Genomic DNA, 23,138 nt, shown 5'->3' with positions numbered 1-23,138 from the left:
CGCATCACAGGGTCCCGAGCCGCCCCCCGCCGCGGGCTCTGGAGGAGACGGGCGCTCCTTGCCCCCGACGGAAGCGACACCGGAGGGACGGGAGGCCGCAGCGGGCCATGCCGCGCCGCGCCGCCGGGGCCGGGAGCCCTCCCGCCGGGGCCGCCGCCCCGAAGAGGGGGCCGGGGACACGGCGGCGGCGCCCGCTGAGTAGGAGGGAGTGTGCGCTCACGCCCCGTTGAGGAAGTGGTCGCGGCCGCGAGAGAAAACGAGGAAGCGGCGGCACCCACGGCGCTAAGCGCGGGTCCAGCCCCTCTCCCGGCCGTATCCCGACCCGGCACGGCACGGCCCGGCTCTGCGGAGCCGCCCGGCCCGAGGGCTGCGTCCCTGCTGGCTCTCTCCCGGCGGTAGCAGCAGCGGCAGGAGCCGGCGGGCGGTGTCGCGGGGCCGATCGACCCGCGGGGCGCGGTGAGTAGCGGCGCTGGGCCGCCAGCATCGGGGCCCCGCAGGCGGCTCGCCCGCCGCCACCGCCTCTTCTCCGCGGCCGCTGCGCCGGGCGGCGGGGCCGGGGCCGGGAGGGGCCGTGGGCGCTGCTGCCGGCTCCCGCGGGCTCAACATAACCCTGATTCTAAAAATAAACTTCAGAATTTGCGGGGAGAGCGGTGGAAACCGGAGCCGGGCGGCGCCGCGGGGCCGCGGGCAGCCCGGGGCGCTCGGCAGTCTGCGGGAGGGACGGGTGAAGCGGCGCTGGGCAGCGGGAGCGAACGGGCGGCACCGTGTCCGGGAAGGAGCGGCCGGCGCAGAACGCTCCGGCTTGAAAGCGGGCGTGAAGCCTCCCTGTATTACAGTGTTTCGGAAAATAAATACCGCTAGCACAGCGTTTGAGCAACTTAAATCTAGAACCCAGGTACAAAAAAACAAATTTCATTGTATCTCGGTACGTTGTTGTGGTGGTATTAAACGAAGCAAAGTGCACTCAAAAGTAGGACTTCTGTCTGAATGGTGCATAATATGTCAAAGATTTGATGCCTGACAAGATGTCTTTAAAAATGTGTTTCTTTCCTATCAAACTGCCCTATTTTGTTTTCAAGAATACAACTGCAGTATATTACTAGAAGTGCTGAAAGTAGTTCAATACTACAAGGCTGGTACCAGAGTCATTGCTCTTCATTTCATGTGTTCTGCCAGCATTATTCCATTCCACTGTACTGCATAAACTTTGTGTTGGCTAGATTAGTTTGAAGTGATACTATTTTGGACAAAGATAAGCAATACTTTTGTTAGGTGACACTGACTCCAGTAGAAGTGTGGCAAGTGGAGCCCGAGTCTGGCCAAATTGCATGGTACATTGGAAGTACTTCCATTTTAAAACAAATTATTCATTTTAGGGGAATTAACTGGTCTTTTATTTTCTTTTTTTTTTTTTTTTTTTTTTTTTAATGTTCTTGTCTGTTAGGTTTCTTTCATGCTCTTTATCCACAGAAGCTTAGATCTCCAGAGCCCTCGGCTTGAATCTGCAGCCTAATCTGTGGGCACAGCCATCCGGTACAGAGCTAGTATCAGCATGCAAAGATGTGTATTTTTACAGGCTTGGAGGCCATGAACTGTAGCAGTGTAGAGTACGCTGAGGCAGTCCACTTAGAGGAACTGTGACTTCTTTTTTTTTTTTTTTTTTCATTCTTCTGTTGAGCACTGACCGATAAACAGACAAATAAGGAAGTTTGAATGTTCTTTATATTCTGACAGTTATCCTGTGGGGGACGAAGATTATAGTGTGGTGAAGACAAAATAATTTGAACTAAAGGGTTTGGAATCAGTTGGAATGCTCAAAAATGGATAAAAATAAATAATTGCTTAGGTTTTCACATTCAGTTGAAATAACTGCAAAATCCCAAGAGGAATACAGTTGAAGTGTTATGGTTTTGCTTCTGTTAAAAAATATTAACATTCTGTCAAAGCAAAGGTGAACTGTGCAGCTCTCCCATTTGCACAGTGTTGTGAATCTTTTACAAGAGCAGGATTTGATCTGAGGTCGCAGAAAGAGAAGAACTGAAATTTATTTTTAGAATCAGGGTTATGTTGAGCACAAAATAACAGTTTAGAAGACTGATGGTAAAATTATAAACTGGATTTTAAGCACCTTTGAAGATACTGATGACCAAAAAAAAAAGATGTAGGGGCATTTCCTTAATCTCCCATCCTGTCTTCTGGATCTGTTACGCCAGAGGTATTAGAAGTGAGAGAAGTTACTTCTGAAATGTATGTTCTGTTCAGAGGTCATGGTCTCACAATCATAATTATTTTCCCCAAATTACACTTCTTTTTTTGTTCCTAATGATTTTCCAATATGTAGTATTTAGCAGGAAGCAATGAGTCTGTTGTCTTTGCTGGTTTGAATATTGCGGCTGTAAGAAATCATGTTTGCATCTGAATTCACTGAAGATACTAGGTAGTATCATCATTTTACCAGCATTATAGACATTTGGATCAGTGACTCGAGATCTGTTGTGTGTGCACATTAGACAGGCTGTGCCAGAATCTGCTTTCAGTTACATGTGATTAGTTCCAGAATAACACAGCTGAAAAGGGGAACTTGTCCGGTTTTATATTATAATTACAACGAATACAACACTTATCTTCGAATGTGAGTAATAGTTACAGAAAGATTGTTCTAATGAGCTATTTAAAATTACTTCTTTTTTACTTAAAGGTAGACACTGCTTAAGTGAGTTAATCCATGGGGATGAGAGTACTTGTACTCAGGTACAAGGTAAGCAAGGTGCCTGTTTAAAAGCTGAAGATGGTCTTGCAGGCGTTTGTGAGCATGAGTAGTAAGGTTCAGTCTTAAGAATGAAGACTTCTCACCTTGCAAGGGTTTGCAGGATCAGCCTCTGAATTTCTAATTTAAGGAAAAGAATACCATTTTATTACAGGGAAACAATTTCATAATCCAATTTAACAGTAGTTTTGCTTGCATCTGACAAAGAAAATCTTGGGGGAGGAGGTGATGGTAGCTCACTTTATGTCTTAGCTGGCATCTCTAGAAACACAGAGAACATTCCTAGTATTTGCACCACTTTTACAGAGAAATATTATTAATTTCTGCAGCTTAATTTAAGCCCTTCGATCACTTTTGTGAGAAGAAGCAGCCCTGGACTTTGCAGGATCATTCTCTATTTTTCTAGTATGCAGTACAACACACAATTATTAATATTTATTTTGGGCATAGTAAAAATAATTTGATCACAAAGTTGTTGGTTAGTATTTGCATTTTCATCTTTTAATTTAAGGTTTCAGCAGCAAGGTTACATAGTTGACGTTGTCTAGTTTTTAATTTCATGACACAGGGTAACATGGAGGCGTACAGTTAAGCAGAATAAAACCTTTTGTTGCTGACTTCTGCATTGCTTGTCAGGGTGATGGGGAGACATCAGCATTGCAAGTGCAAGAAGTATGAAGGAACCTGTGTGCTCCTGCATCAAAATAAATTATTTCAGGATTTGCTGTAGGAAAGGATAATTGATAAATATTTGTAACATTTGACACAAAATATCACTTGCCTCAAAGAAATAAAATAAAATTTTGTAGTTTGTCTTTACATTCCAAAGTTAAAATTAGCTCATAACTTCCTGTCCCTGTACAGACGGTGACTAAATGGCCACTTCTTTAAATGTGGTTGTTGTAAAAAGGAAAGAAAGGAGAAAAATATTTTTGAGACGTGCAGGGATCCTGATGTTCTAAGGAGACTTTGGTATATGCAGAATGCCACAAGCCTTCCCTTTGTACCAGCTACTAGAGCAACTAATAAAAAAATAACGAATATTAGAACCTAAATAACCAGTGTATAGGAGTATGATACAGATAGTTTGTGTGGTTTCACTATCACTTGGTTTGTAGCTAGCTGATGTTGGAATGTATTAGTCTGACCAGCTAGGACTACTCTGTCATTTCTCCAGTTTTGTCCTAATTTGCTTTGGGACAGTGTTCTTCTGAACTGATATGGGATGCCACATGTCATGAATGGACAGTATGTCCAATGATATGTCCGACAACTTCTCTTCCTTTCAAAATGCTATGCAAGGAATCTTTCAGCACTGGCAGTAGAGGTAAGATGTGAGGTGCTAAAAGCTTTTGTAAAGAAGTAGCTGTTGCACTGTAGTATGTAAATTCAGACATGTAAATCCATAGGCTGGGGATGGAGTTGAAATTGGCAGGAATCACAATTGTGGTTGGAGGTAGCTGGAGAAAACACGGGCAGGAAGTGTTAGACTAAAAGATGTACAAAGGAAATGGTCATACAATTGCCTAAATATTTGAACATCATAAAGTAAAAAAAAAATAGAGCTTATTTTTTTAAAATACTTAAAAATCCTTATCTTAAGCAACTGATTCAGTAAAATGAATAAAAGGACCAGGGGTCATCATCAAATACATCAACCACAGCCTACCCCTACCCTCTTGGATAGTCTTTTCTTTTTTTTCCTGTTTGGATAAAATGATGGAGTGAGAAGAGAAAAGGGAAAAAACACAAAACTTTTGAGACCACAGCCGGTAGATTATGAGAGCATCTGCAGGACGCTAGAGCTAGAATGCTAAAATGCGTGTGCTGCTGCTAACCACCGAGTGTGTAGTTCTGCTTTTAAAAGTTCTAGTGCCGATTTCAAAATTGGCTCTACAAATTTCAAAGTAATTAAGTTCAGTTTAAAACAATGTCTTAATGTTTTTTTAGAAGCTAGTTTTATTGATTTTTATAGGGTTGCCTGAAAAGTGGATTTCTTAATTTAGATTCGAAAACTGAGGTTCGAAACCTGCTATAAAGACATTTGTTTTTTCAGAAAAGTCTTTTAAAATACATTACAGAAAATCTTAAACTGAAAAATCATTTTCATCATTTTGTTTGGAGAGAACATAGAAAAGGAAGCTAGTAAGTGTACTAAGCAATTGTTTATGGTTAAGTTCCTACTCTGGGAAACTCGGCCCAGATTTAATAACTTGAATCAAGAAAACAAGTTCACTCTATGCGAAAAACAAAAGATTTTGGCAAGGTGAAAATCTCCAATGTCTGAAATATGGGGAATGTAAGTAAAGGAAGCAGCATTAATGTAGTCATCTTTGACATAAAGTGTTAGATTTCACTGCTGCATTTCAAAGAATACATATGAATTCCACAGTATTTTGCTCAAAAGTTAGTAAAGCAAGCAGGATTTTTAAGTAAAGATTATTTCTGTAAATCAGATGATGGGATTAGCTATCTTTTGAGTCAGTGGACCATCTTGCAAGTTTCTGAGAAAGATCACTTACTAAAACGAGTATCAAGAGGAAGAGCACTGCTCTGGACAGTTCTGGTCATGCAGACAAGACACCCCAGAATCAAAATGGGCATCAAGGGAGGTTTTGAGTAACTATTCTGTCCCCTTCCCAGTTATCATGTGAAGTTGGTAAGAAACCTCATGCTGCCTCAGGTGAAGTGACTGTGTGATAGTCTTCATCCAGCGGATGTAACAAAGATGTGGTCTACAGGTTCTCCTGTGCAGAGAAGTGCAGGAAAAAATCCAGTAAGGGAAGAGTAAACTCAAACCCAGTATAGTCTGCTTTCTGAAAAGGATGCAGAGCTGTGGTCACTTGGAAGCAGTGGTGTTTTGAGGGACTGATGTTGCTAGTGTGAAATCCACTTGCATCTGACTCCCAAGGGACAAGTTTCATCAAATAAGGGCAGCTTTTTGATATCCTGGTGTAGCAACTATCTGTAGCAACAATTACCAGTGGACCATTTAGCAATGTAACCATTGATGCTGTGCAGAGAACAGCACAACATGAGAAAAGAAGCCTGACTACAAGCTATTTTTTTCCAGCCTGGCAGTTTGTCATGCAAGAGCTAGGGAAATACTGCCTGGTGGCCCAGAACGTGCTGAGGCCAGGTGCATCCTCTCTCTGCCCAGAGTGATAAACGGGCCTTGTCAAGAGTATTTCACTGGTCGAGGTGTTGCAAAAAGGCTTCCTCCACGGGAAGGGAGGAGAAGGCTTGTGCCTCTCTCTGCGTAGCGTTTCTGGAACATTCTCATGTTTTACATGAGAGGTGAGGTTACAGTTAATCCAAGTGGGCGTTTGCTGGCTAAAAGGGAATCCTGCCCACTAAGAGACTGTTTGATCCACTCTCTACAGCAATGAGAAGTAAGCTTTAGCTGTGCTGCTTGTTCTGAGGATGTAGGGTGGTATGGGGAGAGGACGCAGACTTAGTCTTTTCTGGACAGCTGATTCACTGATGTGCTAATTGTTACGAGGAGCTTTTTTGCTATGCAGTCTGCCTTTCTGATGTACGTGTCCTCACAAAAGCTAGTCAGGAACAGCTAGCTCTGTTGCTGGAGGGTACTATTTTTGGAGAGAAGCCTTCCTTTGATCTGGCTCCTAATTAAAAAACTATTACATTAGATTTTAAGCAACTGATCCTTAATGTTGGCAGTCTGCCTGTGTGAACTAGTATCACATCTTCCTTTCAAAAAAATAAAATAAAAATGTTTGTCCTTTCTTCCATACCTCTGTGGGTGTGAACTCTTTCTGAGTATAACTGCCATTGTCAGTTACAGTGACCCTATAGCAGAACATTAACCTTGCTATATCCTCCTACCAGGAGCTTTTTAAAGAATAAAGTAACATGGCACAGTTTTTATAGACAATAGAAAGTGGCACTGAGAAGTCTTGATCAGTTTTGTAGAAAGTTGTCTATTCTAGGATTATGAAAAGCAAGTTATTTTTGTTCCTGCAATAATTTCTTTACTTTTTATATAAAGCGGGATACTGCAGACTGTTTCAGACGACAGATAATCTTGGTCTGCAAGAGGCACCTGCCTAATTTTGCCACTCGTAACTCACAATGAGGCTGGTCTGTAGTGGCATCCATTCAGCAACAGGTTTTAGTGATTCTAGAGATAGAGCAATACATTTCAGATAAATGAATGAGGTATAATGCAATCCAAATGTTCTTGGTTTGTTGTTCACTTAGCAATACACAATTGCTAATATTTGTGGCTGAGAAACTGAGATTGTTATCTATGTAGCCCCTAGACCAGGATCTAAGTAGAGACAGACAAAGCTGAACAAAGAAGGGGACTTCATACCCTCATATTAGCTTTGGAAATGTCAGCCTGCAACAACTAAACAAGTAGTTTAAAAAAAAAAAAAAAAAGTTAATAGAAGATATTTATTGGAACCAAAAAGCAAACATATATTTTGGATCTGCCCACTAATAAAACCAGAGTGGTATTTATCCCAAATTTTGAATGAAACGTGGCATTTTGTTTTAGTCCTGTGATGGCTTTCAGACTTTGAGACTGCTGTAATAATGTTCAATTTCTGCTGGGATATCTTTTCTTTTCGAGATGGAACTATTAATTTTCTTCCAACTTCTGTTTGGTAGTAGTGACTTCCTTCTAGAACTGATGATGCTTTAGTTCTGAGATGTCTTGTTTACCAGAGATTTTGCTAAAAATACCAAAGGAATGAAAAACAAAGTTATGGATTGTTCATCTATCCACACTTGCATCCTGATCCTTCTGAATGAAGCCAGTCTTTCTTAATTCTCATTGTAATAAAAATCCACAGTATCACCAGCTCTTTGCTGTGCTCAGAGATGCAGTTTTCTCTTTTTTTGTGTGTGTTTGGAAATTGGGCAGATATTCCAGATTTTGCCTTCCTGGAAAATTAGGAAAATTTTTCTTCAGTGTTGTTGGTGCAATTGTCTGGTAAATCTGCTTCTTCTGGCAACTTTGGAGACCTCATCGCCCTCTACAACTACCTGAAAGGAGGTTGCAGAGAGCTGTGGATGAGTCTCTTTAACCAAGTAACAAGCGATAGGACAAGAGGGAATGGCCTCAAGTTACACCAGTGCAGGTTTAGACTGGATATTAGGAAGCATTTCTTTACAGAAGGGGTTGTTAGGTGTTGGAATGGGCTGCCCAGGGAGGTGGTGGAGTCCCCATCCCTGGAGGTGTTTAAGAGTCGGGTTGACATAGCACTTAGGGATATGGTGTAGTTGGGAACTGTCAGTGTTAGGTTAATGGCTGGACTAGATGATCTTCAAGGTCCTTTCTAACCTTGATGATTCTGTGATTTTTTCTGAGTTGTGAAAAACAACTGACAGTAGCCGACCTTGAAAAAAAGATTTTGGAGTGTTTTTTTGTGAAAGTTTAGTAATGTGTCTTGGTTTTGCTGTGCTATGTTGTCCATAACAGTTTTGTCATAGCTGTCTCTGTGAAGATTTCTATAAAAATGAGGATATATTTCAACTGAAAATAGGTTATGCTGACATACTTAATGACTGTATCTTTGAATCTGAAAATATCCAGGCCATTGGGTAGGCAGTTCCATTTATTTTTAATGGTTCTCTTTCAAGTAGGCTGATAATATTTTTGTTTCACTCTTCACATGTTTTCACTGACTTTAAAAGTTCATTTCACAGCTTGTTCTGTGCAGCCATGGTAGCCTCTGTGGTACATAGAGGAGTTTTACTTTTTACTGTATTTCTGGAAAGGCACTAAACTTGAAACAAAACAGAGAGGAACTTTATGTAACTGAGCTCAGTAGTTCCTGAAGTATTCAGAGGTAGTTTGGGGCTCCCTGAGAAAGACTTTTGTAACTGCACCCCAAACCAAGCTTTTTTCACTCAGCAATGGGAAGAAACATTTATCCCCGTAGTCTTCTGTAGTCACTGCAGAGCCCACGGCTGGTGTTGGTGAAGGTCTATCTGTGCCCAAAGAAGTTTGTTCACACCTCATCACAGCAGGAAAGAGGGAGATTAGAGAAGGGTCTGCCTGGGTCTTGAATGGTTTCCTTCAGATGTTAGCTCATCACCAGTGGTTCCACTTTTTGTATGGTAGTTTAATGGTACTGATCACAGTAAAATGCTTTTCCCAAAAGGGAGCAGGCTTCTATACAAATGATGTCATCTATTCTAAGGCAGAAATGCTAGCTTTGACAAGAGACATCTTTAGCCAGGGGCAATGTTGCATTTGTGATAGTGTAAGAGTTCCCCGGAAGAGGAGCAAAGGGAATGACTAGCAAGGATGTGGAAGGATATTTTTTATGGTGGTGGTGTTTTTTCTCCTTTCTAAAGGGGAAAAAAACCCAGATTTTTTGTTTTTTTGTTTTTTTCTTAAATATATGTGAAAATCATAGGGTTTCTACTGCCAGAAAGAGACTAATTCTAATCCATAAATGCCTGGCTTTTTTTTCCCAGCAGAAAAACATTTTCCAAGGAAAACTATGACATGTGAAAAGGTTACCAAAGACAGGAGAGTACCAAAAGGATGGTGTTGTGGAAGAGACACAATAGATTCCTAGCATCCGTGAAGAATGGTTTTTTAGTGAACAATGCCACATGTGTTCACTTGTTGCCAAGTCAAGTAGTATTTTCTCAGGAAATATTTCAATAGTAACTCAATAGTTAGAGAGCCTGGAGTAGTCTGATGATAGCAGAATGTCAGATGCAATTTAGAATAAATATGTTTCAGTGGAGATAAAAACATCTAGCTGTCTTCAGTATAGATAAAAATGACTCTGGAAAGCAAATCCAAAGAAAAATATTTATAAAATGCAGCTAATAATAATTTTAAGTGTGTTTGTGATTTTTTTTTTTTTTTTCAGTTCTTTGCATGAATAACTGATACAAGAGGGGACATAAATGGGGTTTTCCCTAAACCTAGTGGGTGAAGCGCCAATGCCACCTGTTCAGCAGGCAGGTTTTTTTTTATAATGTGGCCAGAATGCTGAGGATTTACGTGAACAAGGACTTTGTTTTCTCTTGAGAAAGGTGCTAACAAGGCCACTAACTTTCAGGATCATGAGAACACACAAAATCTGCCACAGATTGGACAATCCCTTAGGTCGCTGATTGCGTTATAAGATCGAGTCTGTGAACCCCCAGCAGAAACATCTTCTGGGCCCAAAGCTATCACATTCCCTATTTGTTCCCAGAGAGACTTTAATTAAGCTACACTTCTGTTAAAGAATACATCTCAGTGTTTAAAAACCCTAGCAGGAGCACTGAGTTATCCTAAAGCATTGCAAGAAATCAGAAATACCTGAAAGAAAGAAAATGCTTCTGAAACTGAACTGCTACAAAGTAAAATATGGAACTTGGCACCCAAGACATGTATGTCTAATAAAATGCTAATGAGGCCATGTTGAAGAATTAGCAAAAGTGAACTTTGCTTGAAAACTAACAGATATGCTTTGTGTATCTATCAGCATTGCCCAGGAGTGTGTGTGGAACAACAGGAAAGCCTTTGGAGATGAGAGAAGGCATGTTTTATGGTCTGAAGTGAAGGGAAAAAACCAGTGCAGCATAATGCTTAGATCGTCAGTAAAAGGATGCAGAGATCAAGAGAGAGGCATTTGGTGGCATGAGAAAAACTTCTTATGGAGAAGTTGGAGAAAACACATGGAGAAGGAGGTCCAGGCATGAGCGATGGAAAGGTTGATGTAGGCTGTAAGCCGATGAGAGTTGCACAGGTGGAGGCTGAGACTTGCTGCCTTAGGCACTGGTACACAGCCAGGGCCCTTCCCTGAGGAAGATCAGCATGCTGGAAGAAACATGCTGGTGATCCCATGCATGTCACTTTTCCCTTTGAGATAGTACCACACACATCTCTTTCAGTATGATGAATGTGACATTGTTTGGAGATGACACTGTCTGCAAAAGTTGTAAAAATCATCAGCGTTGCCAGTTGAATTAAGTAAGATTTCAGATTTTTTTCAGTAGGTCATAAAGTTAACCCTAGTGTCCCGATCAAACTCTGGTTTGTTTGAATGACTTGAGAAAATGGTATTCTGCTTAATTTCCTTCCCTAACAACTTACTTTTAAACATTTACTGTGTTCTTCCCTTGTTTCTGCATAATTTTCTCATAGAAATTCCTCTCCTAAAGTCTGGATAGAAATTAAATCTTCATGTTTATGCAGGAAGGTAAAGAAGACATTTAAAGATAATCGATGAATCAAATTAAGACCACCATTCAGCTGCCTAGACAGACTGGAAGGTGATTTTAAAGATGAAGATATGACAGTAGAACAATTGTTTAAATCCATTTTATTTGTTAAAAGACTATAAAAATGTAAATATCTGCTTTAAACATAAGGCAATAATAATGTATTTATAATACCTCGGTGGTGATTATATCAGAATTTACATCAGTTTGGAGTATACCATTAAAATTATACTAAACCCTGAAAGTACCAAAATATTTAATATACTACTTGAAGTCACCATCAAATGTGTATTTCTGATTCTTTGCATGCTTAATACCTTTCAGGTTTTAGGTGTGTTATGTAAGGTGGAAACGCAGAAAAGAATCTTAGAATGAAAAATTGTAGTGCTGTTCACAGAGGCACACATCCTGATTCCAAGAATCCTATTTAAACAAGAATTTGAGAAAAAAATGCATATTCATATTGTTTTAATACTTATTTTTGTTCTCTGTGTGACCAAAGAACTGTTGAAGTTACAAGTTTGGTGCTTAAAATGTACTAGAATAAATCGTTTCAGTCAGCATATTTTCATCATTCTGCACTGTCTAGTGAGCCTTTCTTAAGTCTTTTGCATACAGAAGACACTTGCTCTAAACTTCTTTACGTTCATACATTGCTCACAGAACTCTATAAAACAAGGGAAGGGAAAAAAATAACGGTTCAAATAAAGAGCTTATTTGGAACACTTCTTCACTACTACGTGGTTTTTGATATTTTGTGCCAGTTTGGTCCCTTTACTCATTAAGTAGCTGGATGAGTAAACTAATCAATCAGCTGTCCCTAAGTCTCCTTCCACATTCCTGTTTGGTCTTTTTAGAGAGGTTCATACTCTCATTTATAATTTTTTTATGTTAGAGTAGAGATCAGTACCTCAGTAAGACTATGTCCACTGCTATGTGAACCTTTCAATAAAACAATTTTTCTATCTTTATCCTTCTCTAAATATAAGAGATGAAATAGAAGGAAGCTAAGGGTAGCAGTATGGTCAGCACAGATTCTTTCTAACACTTTCCAGGTGAGTTTTCCTGAATTTTGCTCCTGTTTTGTAAGAATGTTCCGCTTCCCTGCATGCATGAAATGTGTGAGATACTAAATTCTTGTGTTATGTCTGGAGTACCCACTGTCTGCAACACTGATGAGGAAGTTACCTGAGGGGAAATGGCTACCTTATTTTCCTATGTATTTGCATAATATTTTTTTCTTTCATGTAAGGTAACCATGATATTTGCTTACATTTGAAGCTTCCTTAAAAGTCAGATTTAATGGCTATGGAGAGAGTTGCACTTTAGACCCTCTTTTACTGTTATGCTCACATGCATCTCTTAGGTAACCAGCCACACTTCCTTCAGGCCTCTCAAGCCTTACATTCAGCCCTTTGGGGACTTAATGTCCATTTTACAGCCTCACATTTGTAACTGTGCTGACTTGACAATCTCAGCATAATTTGTCTCCTGGAAAAATTCAGAGGAGGAAAAAAGTGTGAATCCAAATACATTTTCTTCTACTCTATTACTGATCCTAGAAGGGTATTGTACTCCCCAAAGGAAGGCAAGATTTTGAAAGTCCAACCAAAGAGAACAGCCATCTCAAACTCAGAAATTCTTCCAAAATAGATAAGTTTTTTACCATTACCTAATGTTTTGTGTGTATATTTGTCTCCTTGCTTGTCCCTGGGACACTACATCTGTCCAAACATTTCCTAATGTTACACACTGAGTATTCTTTATACATTAGACATGGTGGGGAAACCTTGCCTGGAATCCATCAACATGAACCTGTTTTGCAAAAGTAAATCAAAAGTAAATCAAGTTGTCTGAAACAGTTATGAATAAATCGCTTGTGAAATCTAAGAGATCATAAGAATCCTCCTTCTGTTTTTTCAATGATAAATGAGAAAACTTGTCCATATTTTATACACTTTTTATAGCAGGCCCTCTTATTTATTTGAGCTGTGCACTTCTCCATTTTACTTTCTGAAGAATTAAGAGATAGTCCCTCGTCACTGCCACTGCGATTTCATCTAAATTCCAACCAGTGGATTTTTTTCTCCTCTCTGTTTCAGAAACTATAAACTGGTAAAAAGGAACAACATTTTTAAATGTACCCACATAGGAAGGCATTAGGTGTAGTGTAGAAACATCCTTTTAAAAAATTGAAGAAAATAATTTCTTTTCCTTCATCTTTAGCCAAAATCTTGAGTAAAAACTAATATGATTATAAGAAAACAAAATCAGATGTGAGAGTTGCTCTGACTGATCTGTGAAATGCAGATTTCTGTACAAGCAAGTTTTCATAAATTCAGACTACTGAATTTGCCCCATTCCAGGTAAAACTTTAAGTTGAAGCAGCAGAGCAAGAACAGTCAGCAGCTGAAACCATGCAGTACTTACCCAGCTAGGGCAGACCAATATTGAGCATTGGCAGTGGAAGTTTCTAGTATTCCTCCCAATATATTTTTCTGATATTTTTCATAATTTAATTACAAACTTTTAATTGATATTTTACAGGAGTATCATGTTATATGACATATAATGACATATTTTCATTAAGGAGGTCATTGATGGGCTGTAGCCTTGCCTTTTTGTGAGAAGTGATAATACTCAGAAAAGAACTTGTAAGTTTTATCTGTATTTGTTGCCTGCTTAGTTTTATGCATAAATATTTTCTCTCTGTGGAAGGCTGTAAGGTTTTGGTTTAAGTTTTGTAGGGAGTGGAAGGATTAAGTCACATGTATATGAGCTGGCTCGTGTTCATGGACTTTCTGATCTGTATGAACTCAAACTCCAAACGAGTCTTCAACAAATGCCAGTGAAACGGAGCAGTTTTGAAGTGAATGTTGTATCTCAAGATCGTCATAAAGCAAAAGCTCAGGGTCTTTATTTATTTTATGAAAATAAATGTGCCGAGAGGAGAACAAGCCAACACAGTACCTCCATTGCATGAAAACATGAGCTCAACATGTGCCCATTTATCTAAGCCTGCAAACAGTAAATGCATAGCTGCAGCATGTGTTTCCCTGCTATTCATCAGTTAGTGGATGAGGAGGAAGCTGAGTGTACTTGAGTTGGTGCTTGTTAGAATTTTGGAAGATGGAGCGAGTCTAATAGGAGGAGCCTGGCTTAGTGCTTGAAGGCTGTAGTGCATGAATTCATAGGAAACCAGGCCTTGTTCACAGAGCAATTTGCTATTTTAAGGAGAGTTTTGCATGCTGTTCATTAGTTGGAGTTAAAGATGAAAAGGAAAAGAGAATTGAAAGGAAAAATATTTTTTCCTTTATTGCAATCTTCTAGAGAGTGTCTGCTCTAAAAATTGGGTCCTATGTAGCAGTGTAACTGGTCAGCGAAGAACGGTAGAACCACTTGCCCAGTGTCTCTACCTCTATGTTGACATGATGCTGAGTTACTCACTGTGCTTTGCACATTTGCCAACAGGGCTGATACTTTTTCAGGATGAAGGGGTTTGTTTTTATGTCAGAGTATGAAGAGGAGGATGGAACCCAATCTATGTCTTTAACTAACTATACAGAATTCATCTCAATAGCTTTTACAGAAGCCAATATCTTTGTGGAATTTTAATTAAATCCCTTTTTCTTCATCATTTATTTCTATTCCTTTCTCATGTTTAAATACATCTTAAAAAAAAAAACAAAAACAAAAACAAACCAGGTCACTCGAAGAAAACAGCCCTTAAAAGACAGATCTTTAGTAGCAATTAAATTTGTGTATTTTATTTCAGCAGTGCTATACCTGTGTACAATGGTGGCATTTCTGAGTGCCTCCTTTTAGTTGAGTGAAGTTCTGACTCAAATCCACAAACTCTAATTGTGTTAACAAAGCTAACTATTGAATCTAGACATAATACCCATAACTCATATACTAGAAAGAATCATATAAAGATTGAATTTGTCAAAACTAATGACCTTTCACTTGCAGAGTTGAACCTGACTATTCAGGGTAACAGATTACTTCCTTCTAGCATAAAATGTATCATAAAGGACTTTAAAGGAAATTGAAGAACTACATGTAGAACTACAGCCAGTAGATAGTAAGAGAGTCCAGGCCAAGATCAATTCAATCTCCATCAAGAAGTAACAAGGACCAGTTTCAGTCCCACAGAATGATGAGCGTGCAGATGGTGGGCCTCCAGGAACACTCTGTATCTCGGTTCTGACTGGGCAGATTCCAGCTTCACCCTTACTGCCATCCATCCACAGCTGACCCCAGAGGTGTGGCTACACCTTTTGTAGTTACACTTGAGCTATTTTCAGATCTAATAGTTTGGTAATGACAGCACTGTCAGAACAGCAGCATGAAGCTCAGCACTGTCTAGTTTTTTGAGCATTTAGTCAAATCTCCAGGTCAACGTTTAAACCCCAGTAAATGTCCTGATGAACCACCTTCTCTGCTTTCTGTATCTGAGCTGAGTAGTTCAATTTAACTTGGTATGCCTATACATGGTCCCCCTTTGGAGAGTGGTTTGGAACATCTTTTAGAAAGAGTAGAGAAATTTCACTCAGAGGCTATTGGTCTTATTGCTGTGCATACCTTGTCGCTTCTGTTTTCTGTGGGTGCTGTGAATTCTTAATGAATAGATATGAGTTTTTTCAACATTTATTTTAATAGTCATAAAAATGCTGAACTGTCAGCAGTGGAAAAACTTGGCTTTACACATTACACAAAAAGCAGACCACCAAAGAGAATTTGTGTTTGGGCAACTCATCCCGAGGAGCGTATAGTAAATAATGAGACTAATCTGAGACTAAACAATACTCTGAGGAACCTGACCTGAAACATATCAAAGTCTAAGTGAATTTTATTTCCAGTAACCATTGCATTAGGACCTTTTATGGCCAGGGAATGAGAGTTTCCCCTCCCAGCCCACCCCCACCCCACTTTTATTTTATTAGCTCATAATTTAATTCTAAAGTTCTTTATCCTTTTTTAGACATGAAGGTCCTAACACTTTTTTAAGCCTGAAACCAAAGGTACAGAGGAAAGAAACTTCCATGAATATAAATTCCCACAGATAAAAAGTGTGGTGGCATTTTTCTGTTTGAATTTTGTTCACTACAACATAACTGAGGTGTTTAGAACAGGTACTGCAGTGCAGTATCATTCTTGGCATGAGAATTGTATGGGATTATTTTTTCCTTTTCTCCAAATTAGCTGTACAGTGCTTGTGAAGCACCAGTGCGGATCATTCATCCATCCATGCATCCAGTGTGTCAGTGTCCAGGCTAACCTCCCTACAAATATGGAAAAAATGGAAACCTCCTGCAGTCTCAGGATTATCATTTGGCAGCTGTGCCCTCTGTGTCCCAGCTGCCTCTGCTGTTGAGGACCACAAAGATTCACGCAGAGTAGAAATTACAGCAATTGTTCTTTTGTTTTAATTGTGATGGAACATGATTTAAGCTCTTTCCTTACTGAAAACCTAACAGCAAATCTGTTTTCTTCCACCCTTCCTGAAAGTGCGATTGAAGACTTGGAGCCTGCCTTCAGGGAGCACTTTGCCAGACATAGGATGATGTGTGTTCATCTCCTAACCAGCAGTATCTGTGGTGCAGAGTGGAGTAAAAAAGAATGGCAGGGTGACATGGGGATGTCTGAGGGAAACAAGTAAGCAGGAATGAAGAAAACAAGAACTAGAGCATTCAAAGCCTCCGTATTTGTAATGACTTTCAGATTAATAGAATCACAGAATCATAACAACATTTAGGTTGAAGAAGACCGTTAAAATCATTGAGTCCAGCCGTAAACATAAGACTACCAAGTCCAACACTAAACCATGTCCCTAATGACCATGTCTACAGGTCATTTAAATACCTCCAGGGCTCCCTGAGCAGCATGTTCCAGTGCTTGATAACCCTTTCAGTGAAGAAACTTTTCCTGATATCCAATATAAACCTCCCCTGATGCAACTTGAGACCATTTTCTCTCATCCTGTCACACTTGGGAAGAGACTGACACCATCCCTGCCTGTGGCAGCTGGCTTGTGCCACTGTCTCTTGCAGCAGAGCCAGTCTCCCCCATGGCTTCCTCAGTGCCTGACACCATGTCCTGTCAAGAGAGACATGCAAAGCGCTGGAGCTTGTCTGGTGCTAGAAGCAGAAAAGCCAAGGAAGCCCCAGAAGCTGTGGGAGAGGGGAGGCAAGGGCCTCCCAAGGGCTCTCTCCTTGCGAGCTGAAAAGCAGCAGCTGCAGCCCTGGGGCAGGACAGAGAGATGTGGGGCCAGCCTGGGATGTGCCCGTGTCTCTGCACCGCCTTGGAGGTGAACTGCCAGGAGGGAGGGAGGGATGGAGAGCAGGAGGGGAAGCCCTGATCTCCTCTACACCTCCCCAGTGCTCAAGCCGGGTTGGGTGAGATGCCTGAGGCAGGCTCTGACGAGTTGTCGGGTGACCTTGAGGGAAAAGCTGGCACACCCAAGACCCTCAAGCCCCCACGCTCTTCACCAAACAGCCATCAGGTTAGGATGGGGTACCTGGAGGAGGGGGTCAGGGAAGATGGAGGAACTTGCTAGGAGTCTTCACTGCTGCTGACATCCCTGGCACCATGTCATGCCCACTGTCTGGGGACAGGGACCTATGGGCCCTGCACCACCGCACAGCCAGACAGAGGAGAGAGGAGCACTGGAAGGGGCTGCCTTTGCACAGCACCCATACCTGCTGCTCTCCTCCATGCCAAAGCTGGTAGAACAAGATGAAGGTCCTGCTGGAGCCTGCATGCCTTGCATGTGTGTGCAGAGGAGCCCTGGACAGAATGTGTCGGCACAGAGTCTGTGGCTGCTGAAAAACAGCGAGTTCAGGGGCTGTCGCAGCCATTCCCTGGTAACATTGCAGGACTGTAGGGGGCTGCCCCTGATAGTCACCCAGCCAGGAAGGCAGATGCCCCAAAGGGGGAAAGGCTGCTCCACAGGGTGTTTCTCCTTGTTGAACTTCATGAAATTCCTCTCAGCCCAATTCTTCAGCCGTTCAGGTCCCTTTGAATGGCATCACAACCCTATGGTGTTTCAGCCACTACTCCCTGTTTTGTATTATCTCTAAACTTGCTGAGGGTGCACTCTCCCCATTGTTCACCTCCTTAATGAAGATCTTGAACATTATTGGCCCCAGTACTGACCCTGGGTTACAAGACTACTAACTGCTGTCCAACTGGACCTTGTGCTGTTGGTTGCAGTCCTCTGGCCCTGCATTATGTTACTGAAATAATGCATTCTGTTTAAGGAAAGCTGTCCCTGTCTTCATCTAGTGGTGTTGAAATTGTCATTTTGCATAGTAGTTTATGCAGAATGCAGTGTTATTCAGAGGACTGCTTTCTTCTGTCTCTTCAGTTACAGCTTTCTTTGCAATTAATAAAGAAGAGCTACATTAGTAGATTAGTATGTGATCTTACACCATTAACCTTTGGTTGCAAACCACAAGAGTAATAAATAACATGCTGCACACAACTCTATTTGTAGTGCTGCAGTAGCTCTGCAGATTTGATGTCTTCCTTCTTTGGGAAGGTGGGAGAAGATCAAAAGATCTGCACAACATGTGATTTGTCCTGACTGTGTCCTCTCTAGTGTTCTATACTGTGTGAGCCTTGTTCATTTGACTTGTGTGTTCCTCACACCCTGCCCCCCCGCCCCCCCCCCCCCCCCCCCCCCCCCGCCCCGTTCTTCACATATTCGTAGAGCAACACAGGCATTTGTCTGCTGTTTCTTGATCCAGGTGGAAGAGACAGCAGATCAGTTATGGGTCATATTTGAACTAAGCAGTAGGCACACCACAGCTCTGCCTGCTGCAGAGCTGCCAGGGAAGATGTCAGCCTGAATCACAGTGTTCCAAAAGGCCCCCATGAAGACGTCCATTCCTCAGTTCTAGCTTTGCATTATGGACCCTCCCTTCTTACATGGTCTTCCACAAACTCCTCTTCACAGAATCACAGAATCACAGAATTGTCTAGGTTGGAAAAGACCTTGAAGATCATCTAGTCCAACCATTAACCCAACATTAACAGTTCCCAACTACACCATATCCCTCAGCGCTATGTTGACCCGACTCTTAAGCACGTCCAGGGATGGGGACTCCACCACTTCCCTGGGCAGCCCATTCCAATGCCTAACAACCTGTTCTGTAAAGAAATGCTTCCTAATATCCAGTCTAAACCTTCCCTGGTGCAACTTGAGGCCATTAACTCTTGTTCTATCAATTATTACTTGGTTAAAGACACTCATCCCCAGCTCTCTGCGACCTCCTGTCAGGACCTCAGCTTCCTCTTCTCCAGACTAAAAAACCCCAGTTCCCTCAGCCGCTCCTCGTACGACCTGTGCTCCAGACCCTTCACCAGCTTCGTTGCCCTTCTCTGGACACACTCAAGTCATTCAATGTCCTTTTTGTAGTGAGGGGCCCAAAACTGAACACAGTCATCGAGGTGCGGCCTCACCAGTGCCAAGTACAGGGGTAAGATCACTTCCCTGTCCCTGCTGGCCACGCTATTTCTGATACAAGCCAGGATGCCATTGGCCTTCATGGCCACCTGGGCACACTGCTGGCTCCTGTTCAGCCGGCTGTCAGTCAACACCCCCAGGTCCCTCTCTGACTGGCAGCTCTCCAGCCACTCCTCCCCAAGCCTGTAGCGCTGCTGGGGGTTGTTGTGGCCCAAGTGCAGCACCCGGCATTTGACCTTATTGAAACTCCTCCAGTTGGCCTTAGCCCATCGCTCCAGCCTGTCCAGATCTCTCTGCAGAGCCTCCCTACCCTCGAGCAGATCAACACTCCCACCCAACTTGGTGTCATCTGCAAACTTACTGAGGGTGCACTTGATCCCCTCATCTAGATCATCAATAAAGATGTTAAACAGGAGTGGCCCCAGAACCGAGCCCTGGGGGACACCACTCGTGACTGGCTGCCAACTGGATTTAACTCCATTCACCACCACTCTTTGAGCCCGGCCATCCAGCCAGTTTTTTACCCAGCAAAGCATGTGCCCATCCAAGCCTCGAGCAGCCAGTTTCACCAGGAAAATGATGTGGGAGAGGGTGTCAAAGACCTTACTAAAGTCAAGGTAAACAACATCCACAGCCTTTCCCTCATCCGATAAGCGGGTCGCCCTGTCGTAGAAGGAGATCAGGTTTGTCAAGCAGGACCTGCCTTTCATAAACCCATGCTGACTGGGCCTGATCATCTGGTTGTCCCTCATATGTTTTGTGATGGTATTCAGGATGAGCTGCTCCATCAGCTTCCTGGGCACCGAAGTCAAGCTGACAGACCTGTAATTTCCCAGATCATCCTTCCGACCCTTCTTATAGATGGGCGTCACATTGGCCAATCTCCAATCTGTCGGGACCTCCCCGGTCAGCCAGGACTGCTGGTAAATGATGGAAAGCGGCTTGGCGAGCACCCCAGCCAGCTCCTTCAGCACCCTTGGATGTATCCCATCTGGTCCCATAGACTTGTGTATGTCTATGTGATGCAGTAGGTCACTGACTATCTCCTCCTGGAATGCGGAGGGGTCGTTCTCCCAGTCTGTGTCTTCTGGCTGAGGAGGTTGGATTCCCTCAATACAACTAGTCTTGTTATTAAAGACTGAGGCAAAGAAGGCATTAAGCACCTCAGCCTTTTCCTCATCAGTTGTTTCCATGTTTCCTCCTGCATCTAGCAGGGGATGGAGGCTCTCCCTGGTCTTTCTTTTGCTGTTGACATACTTATAGAAACATTTCTTGTTGTCTTTGACTGCTGAAGCCAGATTAATTTCTAGCTGGGCTTTAGACCTCCTGATTTCCACCCTGCATAGCCTCACAGCATCTCTGTAATCATTGTGAGTGGCTAGCCCCTTCTTCCAAAAGCGGTAAACTCTCCTTTTCTCCCTGAGTTGCAGCCAAAGCTCCCTGTTCAGCCAGGGTGGTCTTGTCTCCTGTTGGCTTCTCGTACAGCACCTGGGGACTGCCTGCTCCTGAGCCATTAACACTTCCTTCTTGAAGAGCACCCAGCCTTCCTGCACCCCTATACCCTTCAGGATCGTCTCCCAAGAGATCCTGTCAAGCAGGTGCCCAAACAAGTCAAAGTCAGCCCTTTGGAAGTCCAGGATGTCAGTTCTGCTGCCCCCTCTCCTGGCCTCTCTAAGAATAGAGAACTCTATTGTTTCATGATCCCTGTGCCCTAGTCAGCCTCCAACTGCCACATCATGCTCCAGTCTTTCTCTGTTCACAAAGAGGAGATCCAGCAGGGCACCTTCTCTGGTCGGTTCACTCACCAGTTGCGTCAGGAAGTTATCTGCCACACATTCCAGGAATCTCCGGGACTGGTCCCGCTCTGCTGTGTTTTATTTCCAGCAGATGTCTGGGAAGTTAAAGTTTCCCACAAGAACAAGGGCAAGCGATTGTGAGATTTCACCTAAATGCCTATAGAATATTTCATCCACCTCTCTGTGGTGGGTGGGTGGCCTGTAGTAGACTTCTACTACAACATCTGGCCTGTTGGCCTTCCCCCTGATTCTAACGCAAAGACACTCCACCCTGTCTTCACTACACTTGTACTCAAAGCAATCATAACAGTCCCTAACATACAGCACCACCCCACCACATCTCCTTCCTTGTCTATCCCTCCTAAAGAAATTGTAGCCATCAACAGGCGCACTCCAGTCATGGGAGACATCCCACCATGTTTCTGTAATAGCCACTTTTGCTCACGTAACTCAGTTGCACAGTTTGGCCAACTGCAAGCTGGGAAGTCTGTTAACCAACCCTGTTCACATTCATCCTGAATTATTTAATGCTGAAGTGCACAGAGTGCTGCATGGCTTCCCTAAAATCATGCCCTTTGTTTAACTGTGAAGGGCACATTGTTTTTACTGCTATATTCTGCACAGCAATAGAAGCAGGAACTGAATTTCTGATCCTTTTGTCTGCTTCTGTGCAACATAATGAAAGGTGGGAAAAGAGAGCTGCATTAACCTGAATAAAACATAGATAACAGTATTTTGTAGATTAATATTCATGGGTTTCATATTCAGTATATATAAATTTTTCTTAGTATATACACATTGGAAGAAAAGAATACAGGATGTGCAGTGATCTTTTAAATACAAAGAAACAACAGTGTTCTTCCTTTGATATATTTGTAGTGTTGCCTAGTTAGCCTAAAATCTGCATAATACACTACAGATAACAGAGGCTGTCACTTGTATTGTATACTTGAGAGTATTTCAATATCCGGTTGTCACAGCTGAACTTAAAAGACAAGGAAATAAAAATTTTGGCAATGAAGTTGTGAGATATTTCCTAAGGGAAAGTTTAATCTGACACACACAAATACTAAAAACATAAGCACGTACTGCTAGTTTTGTTCAACATTTCATGTGTTCTTTGAAAGTAATTTTTCAGATCATGAAGTCATTTTACAGGTGCACAGTCAATAATAGTGGGATTTTTCTTTTCTTTCTAGACTGAAAGAAGATGTTGAACTGCTCCTAAATGGAGTTCCTTTCTTCTTACGCCACATAAACTGTAGATGTAACAGTCTGTGGCCATTCATGATTAACAGTGATTGGAGTGGAGAAGAAAGTATATGAAAAACTTGTAACGTTGCAAGAACAGATTAATGAATTGACTGGTGAACTTGCAATTACATAAGTAATTGCGGTTGTGGACCACTTCATCTGACAAAAAAGAGCTTGCAAATACTCTTGCAAGAATAGTCTCACTGATGTCAATATATTCATTTCCTATCCAGTTACATGTCATCAGCAGGTAGCTGGGGTATTCTTCCCGGTATCCATTAGATAGTCATTTAAATGTCACTAAAATGGATAGTAAACAAAATTCAGCTTTTGCATTCTGATGTCTCCTCTTCGATAACTTGAAAAAGACAAAAAGAACTCCAGCACAATACTTCGCTGTCCCAGCAGTGTAAATCTGCGATGGAGTTTAATGAAAATAAATTTATTTTCTGACAATGTAGGTTAGAGGCTGGGATAATTCAGGGAAGACAGGACACAAGAAGAACAGTATTCCTGTAGCTAGAATTCTGTAGAGTCCTTGTGCATATTTTTTAAAAAATTATAATATATTGATATATATAATACTGTATATATGATATATATATAAAATATATGTAAGAGATATAAAAATAGATGAGATTATTTTTAT

General features: G+C 41.9%; 1 protein-coding gene across 2 annotated transcripts in view; it reads left to right on the top strand.

Annotated features, from left to right (window-relative positions):
• The first annotated feature begins 222 nt into the window (after nt 1-222).
• SYK (spleen associated tyrosine kinase) overlaps nt 223-23,138 on the top strand; it is a 58,152-nt gene continuing 35,236 nt past the window's right edge. For both annotated transcript variants that reach the window (XM_074856482.1, XM_074856481.1), the window contains exon 1: nt 223-456. The gene's annotated coding sequence lies outside the window, so the exon portion shown is untranslated. The remainder of the gene's footprint in view (nt 457-23,138) is intronic.

The sequence above is a fragment of the Strix uralensis genome, chromosome Z, assembly GCF_047716275.1.
Source record: "Strix uralensis isolate ZFMK-TIS-50842 chromosome Z, bStrUra1, whole genome shotgun sequence".
In the NCBI taxonomy this organism is placed as follows: domain Eukaryota; kingdom Metazoa; phylum Chordata; class Aves; order Strigiformes; family Strigidae; genus Strix; species Strix uralensis.
Note: the sequence above shows the minus strand (reverse complement) of the source record. Positions and strands in the feature narration are given on the sequence as shown.